This window comes from Pinus tabuliformis, chromosome 6 (genome assembly GCF_031772625.1).
Source record: "Pinus tabuliformis cultivar Carrire ecotype Pingquan chromosome 6, CPIR1, whole genome shotgun sequence".
NCBI lineage: Eukaryota > Viridiplantae > Streptophyta > Pinopsida > Pinales > Pinaceae > Pinus > Pinus tabuliformis.
Genome location: NC_142292.1, coordinates 1981231933 through 1981254331, shown reverse-complemented (window position 1 = coordinate 1981254331; position 22399 = coordinate 1981231933). Strand labels below are relative to the sequence as shown.

General features: G+C 39.0%; 1 pseudogene across 1 annotated transcript in view; it reads left to right on the top strand.

Moving 5' to 3' along the window:
• LOC149267147 (putative aldo-keto reductase 4) overlaps nt 1-22399 on the top strand; it is a 364266-nt pseudogene that overhangs the window by 122983 nt on the left and 218884 nt on the right. Inside the window, exons 6-7 of the transcript XR_016255604.1 lie at nt 19173-19275; nt 19544-19849. The product of XR_016255604.1 is annotated as a putative aldo-keto reductase 4 (transcript). The remainder of the gene's footprint in view (nt 1-19172; nt 19276-19543; nt 19850-22399) is intronic.

Below are 22399 nucleotides of genomic sequence, written 5' to 3'. Positions count from 1 at the left end.
CCACAATTTACATTGTTGTTCGTTGGTTTAATAGCACAGTTAGAATAGGTTGATGAATTCTCGGTTTTGTGCAAGACATAGGTGATTTGTTTCATTTACACTGCGCAGCATCATTCTATTATCTTCTTCTTCTTCTCAACCGTGCCCAAGTCGCCTACTCATCCTCTGTTCAGCTCGTTTGCCTTCCAACCCTTCTACTTTTCACGTAGCTCTGTCTTTTTGACTTTTCATTGCTTCCACCCTTCTATCCACCAACCAACTTTACGCACTCTCTCTCCATCTCATCTCTCTGCCCCTGAGCCATCACAAGCTCCCTTTTCATCCTACCTATCCACCCATACAGCTTCTTCACTCCTCCATCACCCAAAACTCCAACTGCAGAACATCTTGTAGAAGTTAGCAGACTTCCTGTAGAAATCCCGAGCTTCCTGTAGGATCCCCTCCAGACATCCTGTAGAAGCCTGCAAACTCAGTTGCCAAGCACCTGAACATTGTGGACTTCTGTGGAATGATGTTAGGGATCCCCTGGAACCTCTCCTAGCCCTCCTGACCTTTCCCAAGCCTTCCTCCCCTTCGAACTACCCCTGCATAGTCAAAACCCAGTAAGAAGCACAATCATAATAACTCCAACCACTTAAGCAAAAATATAAAAAACATGTTCTCTTCAATGGAAGTAGTTTAACTTCATGCATCTCATATCACTAGAAGTAATGGCATCATTGTTAGGAGTTGCATTCCCATCATTGCACTGTAAGGATTAAGCTGGTCAAATTAGGGTTTACTAGGGTTTCCATGTTTGGTTGGCTTTCAGTTCATTCTTGCAAAGAAGGTTAATTTCCTTTAAGATAGTCTTCGTTCATCATTTAGAAAGCTTCTTCTGAGAACATATAGAAGTTGGCTTGAGCCCTAGCGGACTTGTGCCAGCTGACCAAGTGACAACTGCGACAAGAGCTAGTACTTGTGCATACAGCACCGTCGCTTCCAAGTTTGTTACGAACTACCAGGTTGATAAAATTAGAGAAGGAAGCTCCAGGAGTTGTAGCATTATTGCTACAATACTGGAGCCCACCAGCTGTCACTAACTATCCCACATATGACAAAGAACTTTATGCATTGGTACAAAGTGTTAAGAAATGGAAGCACTATTTGATGGGGAAGGAGACCATCATCCATACCGACCATCAACCATTGCAGTATTTACAGTCACAATCAAAGTTGCAGCAGTCACGCCATTTCAGATGGATGGGTTTTCTACAACAATTTCATTTGGTTATTAGGTATAAAAAGGGAATCTACAATAAGGTAGCTGATATGCTTTCAAGGCCTATTGTAAATTCATCTGTTATACTCAAGCATAATTTTGTTTTGCATGAAAGTTACGTAGAACAATATGAAAATGATAGTGACTTTAAGGAAGTATATGCAAGCTTGAGTGTTAGGGTCCAACCCTAACCCCTTTATTTATGTAATAGGGTCGAGTCATAGTTATAGTTAGTTCAAGAGTCAATAAATCCCGTATTAATAATTGTAAGTGGTTGACCTGCATTTAAGAAAGGGACCACAATTAGTTGCAAAAGGGCTATGGTATTAGATAGATGGTATTGAGAGAACCATGGTAATGACCCATGGTATTGTATGTATGAATCCTATATAGAGGCTAGAGTCTCCCCATTGAGAAATATGGAGTCTTATTTTGTAATCGAGCTCTTCTCTACTGGAGGTTGCCCCCTCGAAGAGGCAAGTGAACATTGCTTTCATCTCTAAATAATAAAATAGTTGTTGTTTTTCTCATTTTATTCTGTGTTCTCGGTTGTTTTTCTTCACATATTTTGTATTCTGGAATTTCTTACAAGTCAAGAGCATAGCAAGTGGTATTAGAGCACTTTCCAGGGCAGGTGGTACCTCCATTTTTTGCAGATTTTTTTTTTTAGGCTAGAGACGTGTTCTGGTATCTTTAAACCACGAGATTTTTCGTTGAGCGCATAAACCTACGGATTTGGGGAGGCATGCACGCAGGAAATACAAGAGGTGGTCACACATGTTGGACTCCCTTGTAACCCTTGTGGGTACCCCTTCGAGTAGTAGCACATTAGACAGAACCGCGCACGGACTGCCTTCCACGTACCCTCTGGGTATATCGGAATCCCCCTAGGCTCACCTGAAACCTCGCCTTAGATAAGCCACCAGCCATCTTGCTGCTATAGTACACTGAGAACAGCACTCAGGGATATTACTCGCCCGTACGATAGGGTAGTCGAGTAGTACGGCTAAGGGTACGGTTGATCCTCCTTAGTTAGTGCCCTCAAAGATTGGGTTGAGTACTATTGTTGGACCCTTATGTATATTGCGATCTATAGAACCTACCACTCCTTTTGAGACCATAGTTCCCTTGACTCTCTGAAGATCACCCATTATCTTATTTTCCAGACTAGATCCACAAGTTGGGGTTCTACCACCGCAGTACAATTCAGATCTAGCAGATGGGGTTCTGTCGCCGCCGCAACAATCAGATCCATGAATTGAGGTTCTACCACCACAATACCATTAAAATCTAGCAGTTGGGGTTCTGTCGCCGCCGTAGTCCAACTCACATTCAGCCATTGGGGTTTCGCAGGCAGATCTGACCATCTGCACAGTGAGGCTTGTGGCTCCTATAGTCTGGGCCTGATTTTCACAGGACATTGGGCAGGATCAAGTTTTCTGGAATTTGGCCACTGTAGTATTGATCAGCGGGGAGTAAAACTCCGTTCGGAGAAAAAAAAAAAAGGAGTCTGAGGCCTTCCCGGGATGCTTACAAGAGACTTAGTCCATAAGATTTAGGACGACGAGCTGATCACAGTGGTGGCATTCACTTGTCAGCTTCAATTTTTAGGCGATCCCAATTTTTTTCAAAGTGACGACAAGTGACCAAGATCTGTGTATGGTAGAAACCAGAGCTCAAGTCATGGCCAACAAGAAGATCGAGCGCCTTGAACAAAAGTTGGATTCTTTCCAGGGCCTAGTGGACCAGATGTAGAAATTCATGGCACAATTCAATATGAGCACATCGGGGTTGCATCTGGAGGCACATGGTATTAATGAAGACCTTGAAGGACAATCTAGCTATCATATTCACTTCCATGGAAATCACCAACATGCCCACCCTCGGCCACCCAAGCTGGACATGTATAAATTTGATGGCTCTAATCCAGTAGTATGGGTAGAAAAAATGGAACAATATTTCATTATGAATGATATCTGAGATGATCAAACTAAACTACGTGTGGGAGCCCTTTACTTGGACCAAGAGAGATGGCAATGGTGGCAGTGGCATTGGAAATGCTATCCCGGGAACATAACTTGGCAGGTGTTCTCAAAATCTCTTTGTGACCACTTTGACAGAGAATTTAAAACAGTAAAAGAATACATTGCAGACTTTGATACAATGGCCATCTCCATAGAAGGTCTAGGAGATGAATTCTACTTGGAATGTTTTCTAAGTGGTCTCAAAGAAGCCATCCAAGCACATGTTCGGATGCACCACCCACCTACATGGATAAACGCTTGCACAAAGGCTATCGAAGTGGAATGTGCTTTAGCTTCCCAGTCTCCTCGTCCAAATTTCATAGCCAAGGGATGCCCCACCCAGGCTCAGGGCCCTACCCAAATACTTAAGGTTAAAAAGGTGTCTCCAACAGAAATGGCTGAAAGAAGAAAAAAAGGATTGTGCTACTACTGTGTTGAAAAATACTCCCCGGGCATAAATGCAAGGAACCCAAATTCTTTCAAATTGATTTTACTTATCACAGCTCATCTGAGCCACCCCATCCCTTAAGGGACCAGAGGACGAATTTGAGGAAACCCAGCAGGACAATGAGCTCCCAGCTACGCCAGAGGAACCAGTTATCTCGCTACATGCTTTGGCAGGCATTTCTGCGCCCCAAACTCTCAAAATCAGAGGCTTTATTAAACATCACCCTATAGTAGTATTGATTGATAGTGGAAACGCTCATAACTTTATCCATCAGCGAGTCGTCGAAGTTGTTCATTGTTTTGTCAGGAAGTCTCTAATTTCCATGTCCAGATTGTTGATGGGGGGACAATGAAATGTGAAGGCCGCTGCGAAAATATCAAACTTCATATGGGAGACTACCACCTAAAGACCCACATGTTTGCGATTAACATGGGTGGTTGTGACATTGTCTTGGGTGCTGAATGGCTTCACACACTAGGCCCAATCACAATGGATTTACAGGAGTCATATATGAGCTTTAAGTAGAATGACCACATGCATACCCTCCGTGGACTCCAGGCTAGTGCTCCCTCTATCATTAGCTCGCATCGAATGGAAAAGTTTTTGAAAAAGGACCATCATGGAGTTATCGCCCAATTTAATGCCATCCAGGCCATAAAGCCCACTACTCTTCATATTCATCATGATATGCAATAGGTCTTAAACCGGCACTAGTAGGTATTTGACAAACCTAAAGAGCTTCCACCCTCTAGAGCGGAACATGATCATATCATCACTTTGGTCCTAGGGGCACAACAGCTAAATGTGTGCCCATATCAATATCCTTTCGCCCAAAAGAATGAAATTGAAAAAATCATCAAGGCCGGTATTATTCGTCCTAGCATCAATCCTTATTCATCACCAGTGGTCATGGTGCTCAAGAAAGATGGGGAATGGAGCATGTGTCCAGACTTCCATGCCCTCAACAAGCTCACTGTCAAAGACAAATTCCCTATCCCGGTTGTTTATGATCTGCTTGATGAACTACATGGTGATCAATTCTTTACTAAGGTAGATCTTTGCTCTGGCTATCACCAAATACGCATGAAAGAAGTAGACATTCCCAAGACTGCTTTCCGAACTCATGAAGGCCACTATGAATTCTGGGTCATGCCATTTGGTATTTGTAATGCCCCATCCGCTTTTCAAAGCCTCATGAATCACCTGTTGAAACCATTTCTCCGAAAATTTGTCCTTGTTTTCTTTGATGACATTCTCATCTATAGCCTAACCTGGGAAAAACATCTTCAACATGTAGACCTGCTCTTGCAATTACTCTGGAATCAAAAATTATTTGTCAAATGGTCCAAGTGCTATTTTGGAATGGAAGAAGTCGAGTATTTGGGACACATTGTGGGTCATGAAGGTGTCCGGGTGGATCCCAAAAAGATACAGGGAATCCAAGATTGGCCCCAACCAAAAACCTTGAAGAGTTTGAGGGGATTCTTGGGTCTCACTGGCTACTATCACAAATTTGTCCACAATTATGGTCGCATTGCTAGACCCTCACTAACCTTCTCAAGAAAAAATCATTCCTCTGGACTGATGCAGCACAATAGGCATTTATGGCTCTCAAACAGGCCATGTGTTCCACTCCCGTATTGGCACTACCCGACTTCACCAAATATTTTGTGATTGAATGTGATGCTTCAGGTACTGGTATTGGTGTTGTTTTAATGCAGGAAGGTCGACCCTTGGCTTTCACCAGCCAACAACTGAGTGGGAAACATCTGGGACAATCTACTTATGAGAAGGAGATGATGGCCATCTTACATGCAATAGATACCTAGCGACCATACTTATTGGGGCGGTGTTTCCAAATCCGCACAGACCATCAAAGCCTCAAATATTTTCTGGAGAAACGTCTATCCTCGCCCCAGAAAAATAAATGGCTGGCCAAAATGTTGGGATATGATTATGAGATAATTTACAAAAAAGGGCGTGACAATGTAGTAGTAGATGCTTTATCACGTCAATTTGAGGATGAAAGCACCCTTCTATCAATCTCTCTTCCCGTACCAGATTGGATTGAAGAAGCCCGCAAGGAATGGTTTTCACACCCCTCTCTCTCCCAACTCATTAATAACTTGAGATCAGATCCTAATTCCTCAATTGGCTACTCTTGGAAGGATGAGATTCTTTGCTACAAGGATAGAGTAGTTATATCGCCGACATCCACCCTTAAAACACACATTTTGGAAGAGTTGCACTCATCTCCCACTGTAGGCCATGTAAGATTTCAGAAGACTTATGCTCGCACTCGTCATTCTTTCTTTTGGACAGGCATGAAAACTGACATTCTTACTTTTGTAGCTGAATGTGATGTGTGTCAACGCCACAAAGGAGAAACAGTCAAGTTACCAGGAACCTTACAACCATTGCCAATCCCTGCCTCCGTCTGGACAGATGTTTCTATGGATTTCATTACTGGTCTCCCGAAGTCAAGCAACAAATCAGTCATCATGGTGGTTGTGGACAGACTTTCTAAATATGCTCATTTTTGCACTCTACCCCACCCATTTACCCCCACTTTGGTGGCTCAAGATTTCATGGACCAGATCTTCAAACTGCATGGCATGCCCACTTCCATTGTGTCTGATCGTGACCCGACTTTCACCAGTAACTTTTGGCAAGAAATTTTCAAGCTACAAGGCACCCAAATCTAACTAAGTACTTCATATCATCCCCAAACTGATGGTCAAACTAAAGTAGTCAACAAATGTTTGGAGACATACCTAAGGTGCTTCACTTCAGAAAAGCAACATCAATGGGTACAATGGCTACCTTTAGCTGAATGGTGGTATAATACTAACTATCATGAAGCCACCAAGATGACTCCATATGAAGCAGTGTATGGCCAACTCCCACCTTCACCTATTTCTTATATCCCTGGATGCTCTAAGGTACAAGTATTTGATCAACTCCTAAAGAATCGTGCAGCCATGCTAGCTCGTCTCAAAGATAATCTCCATTAAGCTTAGAATTGAATGAAGCAACAGGCAGACCAACATCGTTGAGAGCGCACATTTCAAGAAGTGATCTGAAAATGGAATGTACTTGTTTAAGGGTGCAAGGTATCCATTTCCAATAATTTCAACTGTGAGCTAGACACTCCAAATGACCTCTAAAAATGTGTAAACTTCTTATTTCTTATACAGAGATAGACTGTAGGGGCATTCACCGGACATGTCACCTCTAAAAAGAGGATGAGTTCCAGAGGCTACCTAGCCCTCTACAAGCTCTGCCTAAAGAAATAACAAAGTAAACACTTAGCAGTCTTTGACATACACATACTTGAAGGTTAAGGTCATGCGGAATAAGACAAGTAACTTTTTGTAGCTGAATAAGTGATTATGTGTGTATGCAAGTTATATTTATTTGCTGTTTAATACTTTATATTAGTTTTTTTTAGCATATCATCTTCAACAAATAAAGACATCAAAATGATAAAGCAGTTCACCCCCCCCTCTGGGCTACATCTGTTGGACCAAACCTCTCCAACTAGGCTTGTCCTCTTGTATTAAAATTGCTACAAAGGCTAATACAAGAATATGGGTGTATCAAAGGACAGATTTGACTGTAAATACAGAATCAGAAGATAGGAATTAGCCAAACATGCTCTTTCCCAAACACTAAACAGTGAATTTTGTACCTTACACAGTACTTTCCCCAATTGGCCCTAGTGGCCCTTTAAACTTGCATGGAGAATTTCGAGGTGAAGATGACCTCAATTGGTTCTGAAACCTCTTCCATTAGACTCAGAAGGTCGAAAATAGTAGACATAGGCTTTTGAATCACCAAAAACGGATGAACAGAGCCCCCAAACAGCTCAATCCCTGAAATGGCCCTAGTGGCCCTGAAAGCTTCCCTGAAGCTAAACAGTGAGAAGAATGTCTCAGAAGGAAAAACGAGCTGTAGAAATGGATTCAGAAGGCTGGAAAACTTCAGGAATGACCTTCGTTCCACTTCCAATGGCTGCACAATTCCCAATGCAGCTCCCAAACTGATTTGGCCTTGGTGGCTCCTGGAACTTCCACGAAGCAAAAACACCTGAAAATGACCTCAGATGGCTGTGAAACCTGTGCCAATAGCTTCATAAGGTCGAAGAGACCCAAAATCAAAAAAAAATTCGTCCAAACCGACTTTCCTAGCCAAAGTTATGGCCATTTAAAGTTTCTCCAGTTTTTCCCTAGAAAAACTCCAGCTAACTTTAGTTAACTCCAGATAGCTCTGCCAATTATGGCGGGTCCGCCAAATTTGGCGCTCCTGCCAAAATTCCGCCAACTTAACTGCAGTTACATTTAATGTTTGGTTGTTGCCTCGGATTTCGTGCCAGGCGGAATATTCCTTTTTTAATTTTTTTTTGAAAAAATAAAATTTCTAATGTTGTGGACAAATTCTTCTTTTTGCCATAACTTCTTCATACGGCCATCGTTTTTCGAACCGTTTGCGGCGCCGAAATCGGGAAGATGAGAAATTTCCATTCATTCAACTTTGAACCAGTTCTAAGCACTTTAAATTTTGAGCATTTTCCGACACTTGGTACGGAGCTCCTGATCACACCTCCCAAATGAGAAGGCTTTTGGTCCCCAAAAGCTCACTGAATCTCTGAACTGAACTGTACAGCACTTGAGGAACAGAAATATCCTCTTCTATTCGGACAAAAGAGCATACTAATGCCAAAATGTCCTACCTTATCAACTGTCGTCATGGCGAATGTTGCTGCATAAACCAAGTACTCGTCGAATCCCGACCAAGCTTGTTCGCTAGACAAACTGAAAGTTTGCAAAAACCAGCAATGAAACTTGCTGATATAGGAGGTGAAATATTCCCCTGCACATGTGGGCTTGCCAACTGTCATGATGCCCATCCATGGCACCTCTGCTCCAGAAGAAGAGCTGCCTCCCAAATGAGAAGGTTTTTACAAAGATGAAACACTTCATTATTTATCCTCTTTCAATCTTGGAGATCAAATTAACTTTTTCCAAGTCAATATTACATTACATGCATGGTTAAAAACAAAGTAATCAACCCTTCAAGTTAATCACACATACATGTTTAGAAAACAAGGAAATCATCATGATCCCTATGCTCATGCATGCAGTTTATCCTTCAATTTTTCCTTAAGTACAATCATAAGTACAAGATCCTTGATCACATGTACATGTACTTTCAAAGCTGAAATGAATATAACTTTTGCTGCAATAGAGTGAATCTCATACTCAGCTTTTCCATCCTGCAACTTGCATTCCCTTAACAAGGAAATGCATTCAATCAAAGACATGCAACTTTAATTGGATAAGAATTCTAACCATTTCTTACCAATCCATTTCAAAGGCGCTTCCCTTAACTGCACATCAATATCAACATGTGTATCATCCTGACACATATCAATGATGGAAACTTCCTTCCCATTCTTTCCATACTCTTGCTCCAATTTCTTTAACTTTCGTGGAAGCATTGTTAGATTCAGAGTCCAACACCTTTCAGTAGTATGTCCTTGCTTATGGCAATAAGTGCAACACATGTTCATCTTCTTGATAGCATGATTTGCATTGTTCCATGGAACTTTGGCTTCTTGCCTCCTTTCCTTCAAAAGTTTCCTGCATGTTGCCATTCTTTTCCAACATCTAGAAACACTATGGTTAAACAAACCACAAAAAGAACATGCAATTCTTTTCCAATGCTTGTGTGGAAATTTTCCATGCTTTACATGATCAAAGGAACTATGATTGAAATCAGATTTATACCTTTGTCTTTCACCTTCATTACCTTCATGAGGAGGTGAATCAAATGAAGAAGAATCTCCTTTTAGAACACCATCAATCCCTTCAATGGTTTTAGAGCTTTCACCACTCCCTTGTTCAAGTGCATGCTTATGCACACCTTCTTCCTGCAAGGTAGGTCTCAAACTATTGCATTCCTCAATAATACAACCTTTACAACCTTGAGATAAAGAACCTGAAATGAAACTCCTTCTAGGAACTGTTTCAATTGCCTTCATGGCTGCTTTGGAACTCTCTCCATAAGATTGTCCATAGCCAAGACCCAAATTCTTAGGCCTTATCTCAACCATTATTGGCTCAACTATACCCTGTGCATGTTTGCCCAATCCTTGTCCTTCATATCCCATTTTGGACATCAACTTGGACCCTATGCCTCTGGTATGTTTCTCAAAAGAACCAACATAAACATTCTTATAAGAATTTGAAGACAAACTAGAATTGTTTACCTCTTCTTCAAGCTGATACTTGGCTAAGGCTTCTTTGTCAACAAGGAGTTGTGTCTCCAACTCATGCATCCTTTACAGCTTCATGTTTGCAAAATGAAGTTGGCCTTCCATTTCCTGCAATTGGTTAGAAAGAAACTGATTCTCTTCCTTCATGGAATTCAATTGCTCTTGAAGTCTAGAGCTCTTTCTTTCATCCTCATCCATTTCTCTCACCATATTAATCATGATGAAAAATTCTTGCTTCAAGCCTTCATCAAAGAATCTTGTGAAGGAGGATGATTTTGAGAACTCACTTATGGAAGTTGTCATTGTAAAAATGAACAAAAGAGCTTCAGCAACTCAAACAACAAGTACTTTGCAGAATAATAAAGCAGTCAATCTCCAACACTGCTTAAGACACCTTTCAAGCTACACAATCAAGCTAGTGATGTCAGTCAAACAACCTAGTGCTCTGATACCATCTGATCTGAAAATGGAATGTACTTGTTTAAGGGTGCAAGGTATCCATTTCCAATAATTTCAACTGTGAGCTAGACACTCCAAATGACCTCTAAAAATGGTGTAAACTTCTTATTTCTTATACAGAGATAGACTGTAGGGGCATTCACCGGACATGTCACCTCTAAAAAGAGGATGAGTTCCAGAGGCTACCTGGCCCTCTACAGGCTCTTCCTAAAGAAATAACAAAGTAAACACGTAGAAGTCTTTGACATACACATACTTGAAGGTTAAGGTCTTGCGGAATAAGACAAGTAACTTTATGTGGCTGAATAAGTGATTATGTGTGTATGCAAGTTATATTTATTTGCTGTTTAATACTTTATATCAGTTTTGTTTAGCATATCATCTTCAGCAAATAAAGACATCAAAATGATAAAGCAGTTCACCCCCCCCCCCCCTCTGGGCTACATCTGCTGGACCAAACCTCTCCAACTAGGCTTGTCCTCTTGTATTAAAATTGATACAAAGGCTAATACAAGAATATGGGTGTATCAAAGGACAGATCTGACTGTAAATACAGAATCAGAAGATAGGAATTAGCCAAACATGCTCTTTCCCAAACACTAAACAGTGAATTTTGTACCTTACACAGTACTTTCCCCAATTGGCCCTAGTGGCCCTTTAAACTTGCATGGAGAATTTCGAGGTGAAGATGAACTCAATTGGTTCTAAAACCTCTACCATTAGACTCAGAAGGTTGAAAATAGTAGACATAGGCTTTTGAATCACCAAAAATGGATGAACAGAGCCCCCAAACAGCTCAATCCCTGAAATGGCCCTAGTGGCCCTGAAAGCTTCCCTGAAGCTAAACAGTGAGAAGAATGTATCAGAAGGAAAAATGAGCTGTAGAAATGGATTCAGAAAGCTGGAAAACTTCAGGAATGACCTTCGTTCCACTTCCAATGGCTGCACAATTCCCAATGCAGCTCCCAAACTGATTTGGCCCTGGTGGCTCCTGGAACTTCCACTAAGCTAAAACACCTGCAAATGACCTCAAATGGCTGTGAAACCTGTGCCAATAGCTTCAAAAGGTCGAAGAGACCCAAAATAAAAATAAAAAAAATTCGTCCAAAACCGACTTTCCTAGCCAAAGTTATGGCCATTTAAAGTTTCTCCAGTTTTTCCCTAGAAAAACTCCAGCTAACTTTAGTTAACTCCAGATAGCTCCGCCAATTATGGCGGGTCCGCCAAATTTGGCGCTCCTGCCAAAATTCCGCCAACTTAATTGCAGTTACATTTAATGTTTGGTGGTTGCTTCGGATTTCGTGCCAGGCGAAATATTCCTTTTTTAATTTTTTTTTGAAAAATTAAAATTTCTAATGTTGTGGACAAATTCTTCTTTTTGCCATAACTTCCTCATACGGCAATCGTTTTTTCGAACCGTTTGCGTTGACGGAATCAGGAAGATGAGCACTTTCCAGTAATTCAACTTTGAACTAGTTCTAAGCACTTTAAATTTTGAGCATTTTCCGACACTTGGTACGGAGCTCCTGATCACCCAAGGCACCCAACTCTAACTAAGTACTTCATATCATCCCCAAACTGATGGTCAAACTAAAGTAGTCAACAAATGTTTGGAGACATACCTAAGGTGCTTCACTTCAGAAAGGCAACATCAATGGGTACAATGGCTACCTTTAGCTGAATGGTGGTATAATACTAACTATCATGAAGCCACCAAGATGACTCCATATGAAGCAGTGTATGGCCAACTCCCACCTTCACCTATTTCTTATATCCCTGGATGCTCTAAGGTGCAAGTATTTGATCAACTCCTACAGAATCGTGCAGCCATGCTAGCTCGTCTCAAAGATAATCTCCATCAAGCTTAGAATCAAATGAAGCAACAGGCAGACCAACATCGTTCAGAGCGCACATTTCAAGAAGGGGATCAGGTATTCCTGCGGCTGCAACCATATAAGAAAACATCGCTCAAAGAAAAGGGCTGCCAAAAATTAGCTCCAAAATTCTATGGACCTTATCAAATACTTCAGTGCATTGGAGCAGTAGCCTACAAGCTGGCCTTGCCACCAACTTCAAAAATCTATCCAGTCTTCCATGTATCATGCCTCAAGAAAGTGGTGGGGAACAATTGCAGAATTCAAACTAGTCTACCTAAATTAGATGAAGAAGGTTCACTCTGGCTCCACCCTGAACAGGTCCTCAATACATGAGAACGACATCTGCGCGGCTGCACGATCAAGGAAGTCCTCCTCAAGTGGAAAGACACCTCTCCAAAATATGCGACCTAGGAACCAGCCACTATTCTTCAGCAGTTTCCACAGCTTCAGCCTTGAGGACAAGGTTGCTTTTGATGGGGGGGCATGTTAGGGTCCAACCCTAACCCCTTTATTTATGTAAAAGGGTCGAGTCATAGATATAGTTATTTAAAGAGTCAATAAAGCCCATATTAATAATTGTAAGTGGTTGACTCGCATTTAAGAAAGGGAACACAGTTAGTTGCAAATGGGCCATGGTATTAGATAGATGGTATTGAGAGAACCATGGTAATGACCCATGGTATTGTATGTATGAATCCTATATAGAGGCTAGAGAATCCCCATTGAGAAATATGGAGTTTTATTTTGTAATCGAGCTTTGCTCTGCTGGAGGTTTCCCCCTTGAAGAGGCAAGTGAACATTGCTTTCATCTCTAAATAATAAAATACTTGCTGTTTTTCTCATTTTATTCTGTGTTCTGGGTTGTTTTTCTTCACATATTTGATATTCTGGAATTTCTCGCAGGTAAAGAGCATAACATTGAGTGAAGGAAACCAAATAGAAGAGTTGGATTATCATGTTCGTAACAATTTGTTGTATCACTTGGGAAAGTTGTGTATTCCATAGGGAGAAAGAAATAGTATCATAAGAGAGGCGCACACTTCATTGATTGCTGGACACTTTGGTGTAGGTAAGACAATAGCGAATCTTCAAAGGTATTGTTATTGGCCACACATGTTGGATAATGTTTCTCGTTTCATAAGAGGATGTTCTTTATGTGCTACAAGTAAGCCTAGTAATAGGAAACTTGGTTTATACACTCCACTTCCAGTACCTTCACGTCCATGGGAGAGTATCTCAATGGATTTTGTAGGAGGTCTTCCATTTTCAAGGAAAGGTCATGATTACTTGTATGTAGTTGTAGACAGGTTTAGCAAGATGTGCATACTAACACCATGTAAAAAGAAAATTACATATGAACAAACAACTCACATTTTCTTTCAAAACATTTGGGTTTAGTTTGGTCTTCCTACTTCCATTGTAAGTGATCGAGATTCTTGATTTGTTGGAAATTGTTGGTCAAATTTATGAGACATGATGGACACAAAGTTGAAGAAGAGTACAACATTTCACCCACAAATAGATGGACAAACTGAAGTGGTCAATAGAATAGTTATTCATATTCTTAGAGGATATTGCAGCAAACATCCCAAGTTGTGGGATGAACAGTTGCATTACATACAACATGCATACAACAGGGCAAATAATTCTTCCACAAACACATCACCATTTGAGGCATGTTATGGATATTTTCCAAGATCGCCATTGGACTTTATCTTTGAGAAAGATGTTGCTATCGAAGGTCACAATGACATCGATAAGGCAAGGAAGTTCATAGAGAAAATTCAGTTGATACATCATACAATGCAAGAAGAGCTTAAGAAAAGTCAAAGCAGCTACAAGGCAAGGCATGACAAACACCATATTGATCACAAATTTCAAGTTGGCGACGAAGTTTGGTTATATATTAGCAAAGGGAGACTTCAAGGGGAAATTAAAAGGATGAAACCAATCCGTTATGGTCCTTTTAAAATTCTGGAAAAGATTGGTAATAATGCATTCAAGCTTTATTTGCCTCCTTACATGCAAATATACTATGTTGTTAATGTTGAGAATTTGAGATTGTTTGAGCCTCCTTTGATTGATGATCAAGGAGAGCATGTTCAGCTACCATCAATAGATGATTTCTTGCCAGAATATCTAGATGAGCTTTAGCAAGATCTCATACTTGACAAAAGAACCAGAACTTCAAAGAGAGGGGATGTCGAATACCTTAGAGTGGGACTCAAGGGACAAAAGCTTTCTCAAGCCAAATGGTTGCAAACCGAAAAGGTCAGGGAGCTGTACCCTCACTTGTTGAACAATTGATAGTATCTTTTGGGGTCCAAAAGGCTTATAGTGGGAAGGAATGATCAGGTGCTCAGTATTTAGCTCAAAATTCAAAGTTCTCAGATTGGCTCGAAAACTATATGGCTGCGTCTGTCTCGTTAAGACGATCACAACGCAATTTGTTTCGTCAAAAACGAAGTCCGGATGAAGGAGAAAAGGCCTGTTGTTCACTTTTTTTTTAGCCACATGGTGAATTGATAATTGCCAATCCTAATCTATGGGAGACCCAGGATCAATCCTCGTCGCTGCCACTATAACACCAAGAGTACATCCAACTACCTGCAAGTCGATATACTAAGATCCTATGGTTTTAGCAAAGCAAGACTCGCGTGCCGCCAAGGTGGGGGTGGGGAATTTGCTTCTCGAGCCACCACCACAGTAGGTCAGTGTACTCAATGAGATTAGAACCATTGTCTCCTAAGCTTCGTCCAAGTAGACTTACCGTCAAACCACACATCACTGTACCTATTGTTCATTTTCTTAAACAACTAAAAAAATTGCAGAATGGGACAGAATGATGACATGGCAGTCCAGTCAGCAAGGGGAATCTTCTTCAGTTTTCACCCAATGGGGCTATGACAAGTGTCACCTTCAGATTCGCTAGTGTGGTTGTGTGAAAGGGAAATTGCCTAGTTGGCTCCAAGTGGAATTCGAATTTATTTTTGTGTAAATATTATTATATATTATATATAATATTATTTATATTATATAGGTTTTTTTTAACTATATATTATATATATAATGTTACATATATTTAAATATTAAATACTAAAATTTAAATCCACATTTGCATTAACCAAAGTCCGAAGGAACATGTTATATTTCAAATGGCGCATAGACCAATGTTTCGGGTGGCATATATTATGTATTAAAAAATGTGATGGGGGAAGGCGGGTTTGAACCCATGACCTCCCCCTCCTATTTTCATGGTCTACCACCAAGCTATGGAGAGTATGTCGAAAAGGAGGGCACACGTAGTTTTGTTAAACCATACCTGTTGATCGACGGCGGAGAGGAGGCGGCCAGCCCCGCGGGGCCAACCCCTCTCCATGCGACCACAAACCCGAAACCAAGAGCCAGTGGAGAGCTTAGCGGTAATCCCGCTTAACTTAAGTTAAATCCATTTAAATATTAACTAATCATGCTTAATATTTAGATTAAGTTGGCAGTGGATTTGGCGGTGCGCCAAATTAGGCAGAAACTGCCAGTTTTGGCGGACTTAACTGGAGTCTCTTCAGATTTAGCAGAGGTTTCCTAGGAAAAATTAAATGAGGCATAACTTACTCAATTTTTGACCAAATTGAGATAAAAAAGAAGTGTTCTTGGCTAATTTGGACCTTCTGAACACATTGGTGTAGGTATCAGGAGCCATAGATCTTTGTAAACAATTTTTTTTTTCTACATTGAGATAATGCAAAGGCCTAAGCCATAGAAGCTGGACCAAGGAGATGTAGCCCAAGAAAGGTGAAAACCTTCATCAAAACACTGTGTTAATGTATCTCTTTGATGAACTTTGCTGTATTGTACATGTTTTCTATTCATTATTAGTTTATGAAGCTATTTTTTTCATGAATGTCTTGTTAAACTTAAGGAAAGTTACCTGTTTGTAAGAACTAACAACTAAGGAAACCTCAACACCGAAAGCAAGAATCAAGCACATGTTTATTAATTTGTAATTTTTATTAAAACAACAAAACTAATCATACAAATACAGATCACTAGGCCTTGAATTCCCTAAATCGAATAAAAATGTCATCTTTCATTTTCATAAAGAAGATCTAGGTTTTCATGGAAAAGTCATCTATGAATGTGACATAGTAGAGAGACCTTTGTACTGATGCTACTGAAATTGGTCCAAATACATGTGAATGAACAAGATCTAATAACCCCTTGTACCTGCTCTTGTTACTTGGGAAATCAACCTTGGCATTCTTTCCAATTGCACACCCTTCACACATGCCTTGTTGTTCAATGTTGAACTCTGAGAGACCAATGACCATATCCATCAAAATTGGCAATGCCATGTAGTGCAAGTGTCCCATCCTCCTATGCCATAGCTCACACAAGTTGTCATTGATATGTACCAAAACATGTACTATCATCCCTTGCAACCTATAGAGACTACCCTCTATGATCCCAATGACTCATGCTAAGTCAAGATTAGCTATCTCTTGACATATGAGTATATGTCCAGTTTTTTCAACCCTAGAACATATAGCATTTCCTTAGCATCTAATGACCCTCCAAACTCAAGTTGGAGCATGATGGTCCCAACACCCCTCATTGCATACCTGGCATCATTTCCAATCTTCACATGTAGATTTGAGTCTTTCTTTGTCAAACTACTAAAAGGATCTTGTTTTGCTATCATGTGGCATGATGCACCACTATCCAAATATTGTGCACTCCTATTGGTGGTGCTACTAGATAAACAAGAGACCAATAAGAAGTCCTTCTCAAATTTGGCTACAAACTCATCGACTTGTGTTGATGTTGTTATTTGTTATAATTTACACTTTCGCTTCTTCTCTAGACATTATGATGCATAATACCCGTTCTTGTGACAAATGAAACACTTGATTTTTACTCAAGTCATTCTTCTTGCTTAGTTGTGATGTTGACATTTCACTTTTGACTTGTTTAGTAGAACCCTTTCTTTTCATTTTTTTGGATTAACCCACCAAGGCCATGTTCTCCTCTCCACCTCCTTACTTGTTAGCATTAACATTTTTATGATATTCTTCCTCGATGCAATCATCCTAAATCCCTTTGCAATTTGCAAAGTGTTGCCAACTGTAGATCCCCTTGAAAAATGGTTCCCAAGACTTAGTGAACGCATTCAGTGCCACATGTACTGGTGAGTCTGGGTACGAGCGCACTTCTCCTTGGGTTGTATTGGGGAAGGCTAGAGCTTAAGAGAGAGAAGTGTAGAGATAGATGTTCATGTATGGGCTTAGAGGGTACTTGGAGTCCCATAAAGATATTCAAAAATTCGAGAATCCATAGGGCTTTGAAACATCCCTGGCTGACCAATTTAGAAAACTTGGAAGGGTAGTGGTTCAATTCGATGGACTGTGGGTGCAGAGAAGGGGATGCACTACCTTGGGTTGTGTGGGTTGATGGGGTGTGGAACTGTTGGAGTTTGGTACCTTGGCGTTGCTCATATTTGGTACTAGTTATATGATTGGTTTTGTGTAAGCCATGTTATATGGTGGAGTCATGACCCCATCTCAGAGGTGTTCCATTGCTTAGAGAGTTGGAGCAGCATGCTCTATGACTAGGTGGGATGTCTGAATTCTATAGCCAATCTATGGATTTAATTAGATAAATGGTAAACATATTTTATGTTTTTATTGTTTAGGACTCTTATGCCGATTATTTTGATTATGTTATATATACGTGTCATAATATGTTTGTGAATGGCATCGCTGCAGCTAGGTGGCTACAAGGTGTTATGTAACTATTGATATAATTACATCTTAATATATTGATATTATTGATCTTTAACCTGGACATACTACATACTGGTTTTATTGTAGAAGAGTGAAGTGAGCTAACTTGCTATGTTTCTTGATTACAAGAAAATATAATGTTATCCTCTGACGTGTCTGCCTAATCATTTGATTTCATTTGACAAAACTATGATAAAATCAATAGATGGGATCTCACATTTTTTACTTGGGATGGGAAATGGTAGGAGAAGACATGAAATATACAGGTTGATGCTCTTTTTTGTGGTTACGATTGCTGAGTTTCATTTTCTCCTTCCATTTCAATAGTTAAATGCTTAGATCTTATGCCTTATTAAACTTGTGCGCTTGGCTAGAGGAAGTATAAGGCGTTCCTACATTTCCTTCTAGTAAATGTTGAGCTCAAAACTGGTAAAACTATCAGTTTTCATTTTACATTTGGGCATTTGGTTGATGCAGAAAACTGTTAATTATCTTGGAAGTTCATTTTTAAGTTGTATTCTAGGCAAGGTATTGGCAACTATATTCTATTTGCCCCTATGCAAACTGCAAAATTGAAAACATGAACCATGAACGGATCTGGATGTTGCATTCGTTTTGAGAGGAGAAAGTTTATCATTTTAATGGCCACTTCCATATCAATTCTTCATTTAAGTGTTTCTTCCTTGGTTATACCTTTTTAATTTCTATATTTATATGCTTAACTATTGTTTGTTGACATGCTTTGTCTGTGTATCTATATCAGATTGGAGAACTGAACAAATTAGTTGAAGAAGGGAAAATAAAATACATTGGACTTTCTGAGGCTTCGGCATCAACAATTCGAAGGGGCTCATGCTGTACATCCTATAACAGCAGTTCAATTAGAGTGGTCCTTGTGGAGTAGGGATGTAGAGGAAGACATTATTCCAACTTGCAGGTACATAATATTTTGGAGTTCATACTTTTCATGTGGCCATTCACCTAATATTATAACTTACAAACTGAAGTTATAACTTGCAAACTGAAGATTAAACCTTTCATTGCAGGGAGCTTCGTATTGGAATTGTGCCATATAGCCCTCTAGGGCGGGGTTTCCTGTCTTCTGGAGCAAAGTTAATTGAAAATTTAGATGACAGTGATTTCAGAAAGGTATTATGGATCCATTTATTCATACTTGTACATTTTAGCTTTATGAACAGTGTTAGTTCTTCGATAGATGCCTGATTTTATTTACACACAAGCTTTCTATATTTCTACTCTTTTTCATGTTATATGAAATACAGATAATGTTTGAAAAGGCATAATTCATATTTTCATTTTCTTTCTTCTATTTCCTGATAACTAGGTGTGAATCAACTTGAATACATATCTTTGATTTTATGGCATATTTCTAACCTACCTTTTTGTTTTGGTGCAGTTTATGCCCAGGTTTAGTAAAGAGAATCTTGAAAAGAATAAGGTTATATTCGAGAGAATATGTGAAATAGCTTCAAAGAAAGGGTGATCCCCCTCCCAACTGGCACTTGCTTGGGTGCAACATCAGGGAAATGATAAAGTGAAAAACTTAGAAGAAAACATAGGTGCTCTTTTTGTTGAGCTCACACCCTCGGAGATGAATGAAGTAGAAGATTTGGTGTCTTTGGAGATCGATATGGTGAGATGTACTCCACATGGAAGAACACAGAAACACCCCTTCTGTATACTTGGAAAGCTGCAGTATAATGTCTTTTAACACATGCTAATGAAGCATGTGGAATCTGTCCAGTAGGGAGGAGGGCATATATTTTCTAAGACTCTTTTTTATCCTCTTTAGAAATATAGAGGTGCTATGTCATTTTATTTGAAACAGGGACTTATTACTTTCCCCCTTTCTGTTTTTTCTACTCAAAAACAATATAGACATGCCATGTCTTTGTATCTGACTTATTATTTGGTGTTGTCATATAGTATTTTTCTGTATATGTTGTATGTGGGATCTATATTTTTATTGGAAATGTGTTTCTCATGTCAATTGGCTACATGTCATACTTCGGGACATTTGACAGGCTGAACCAGGGTACAGTTAATTAGTTGCAGCTATCTCCTTTCTCCTTTCAATCGGTAATAGAATACAAAGGCTGTTGGGTGAACCAACGCAGAGTGAGTTAGTTGCAGCTGTTCTTTTCAATTGTCGCAACATACAAACCTTTGTTTGAGTACGTGCTTGTATTTGGAGTGCGACATTCGTTGTGTTGCCAGAAGGGCATTATCCAGTCGAGATGACAACAAAGAGATTTTAAAAACAGGTTTGCTGCCACGGTCATTTCATCGAGATTGTTCTTTAATGTAACAAATGCCAAAGGCTGGGGAGGCAGCTATTGAATGATGAAATTCCCTTACATTCAATTATCCGTCCACTTTCGTTTATTACATTGTAACTAACTAAATATAGCTGGTTGGTTTGTGCAAGGCTTGTTTCATTACATTATTTTGTTAAATTTTTAGGGGGAGAGGTTAAGAGTGGAAGTTATATGTGGGAATACACTGTTTTTTAATTAGGGTTTTAGGTTTCATTAAACTTATCTTAATTTTGGTAACAATAGTTCACAAGTGGACTAATCTCATCCAACATTGGAATTACCTTGAAATAATCTTGCCCTATAATCATATAAATTAAATTATTAATAAACATTGATTAAAACTTTTAATCTAATGATTTTTCATTCTATTACCATTCATAGAATAACCAATGATTCCCATTCACACATTCATACTCAATGGTAAAGCTTTTAAAAGTTTTGTACCAAGGCAAAAGATGGTGGAAAACATAAAAAGTAAACACACAATTCAGTTTGCATTAAACAAGGTTAAAACACATGTAAATGGATTTTATAGCGAGGGGAACTTGCCTAGTTCATTTTATAACCCCGCGTCCATTTCATAACAATGACATTGATTGTCATTTGATAACCAACACAATAATTTAATGATCATATTACATAGATATAAACAAATAAACATATTCATTAATGATAAACATATGGATTTACAGATGAAAGAGAGTTAATATTGAAATTTTCATCTATTAATGTAAAGGAGATGATAAGTATATTTTAATCTATTAATGTAAAGGAGATGATAAGTATATTTTAATATTTTCTATTTCCAATTATAAGATTGAGATCACTGATTTAAAAAATAGATTATTATGCTATTTTTCAATAGGAAAAATGTTTATATATATATATATATATATATAGAAAATCTATCATAATTGAGTGCTCAAAGAGGATAATCATTACTGGCTCTATCTACAAATGCGAAAACTACACCACCTAGAATCAATCATTGGAAATTTGTGAGCGATTAGACTTTCTCAAATGCATGTTGACTCATCACCTTATTCAAGTAAAACCACATCACCTAGAATGAGTAATTGGAAGTTTGTAAAGGGTTACCCTTTCACTCCTACCAAATGTTTTTTGGTCTTGGGCCATTAAACCGTTTCATCGGAAGAACTCGTAGTCAAACAGGAGCAGTTTTAGGGCACACTTGTTATGAATAAAATATATAAAAATATTAAATCTAATATAAATAATAATAGACATAAACAATTATTAATTAACTAATAATTATTAAGGAAAAAACATGTTTGTGAAAGGATATTTATCTAACTATATATACATGATTAATTGTATCACCATTCTTACTCATACATTATAATATCTATTCTTGTATTTTAAATAGAGATTTAAAATATTCAAGTTTTCTAAAAACATATAACTTGAAAAATGAACTTTGTTGGTACCATTTGGTACTCTAATCCAACCATAACTCGACCATAGTTGTCCACACTGCTTTCCATCCACTGCAGTCGAAACCATCGACCCCCACTACTGCAACAAGATCTCTGTAGTTTCGTCCGCTTACCATATGCATTGTCAACCAGTGATTCTAATTTTAATCCCCATTGTACCCGTCTTTGGTGCCATACCGGTCACTATCGTTGTACGGACATATCCCACAATTACCAAACGTCCTGCAAAAAGATAGTCGTAATCATTATTAACCATTCAAAGGGGAGTGCACAAAACAAAATTAGTATATTGAAAGGTTTTGGTTATCAAAAGAGAACCTTTTACTTTTATAGATTGCCTAAGTCGAAGACATTTAAAAAGGTATATTGGTATGTAAGATTTAAGAATTATATATATTAGAAAATAAAATAAAAAAAAGAATATATTGAATTTTTATGAAAAGAAAAGGAAAAAAAAAAAAAAATTGCATATAAATA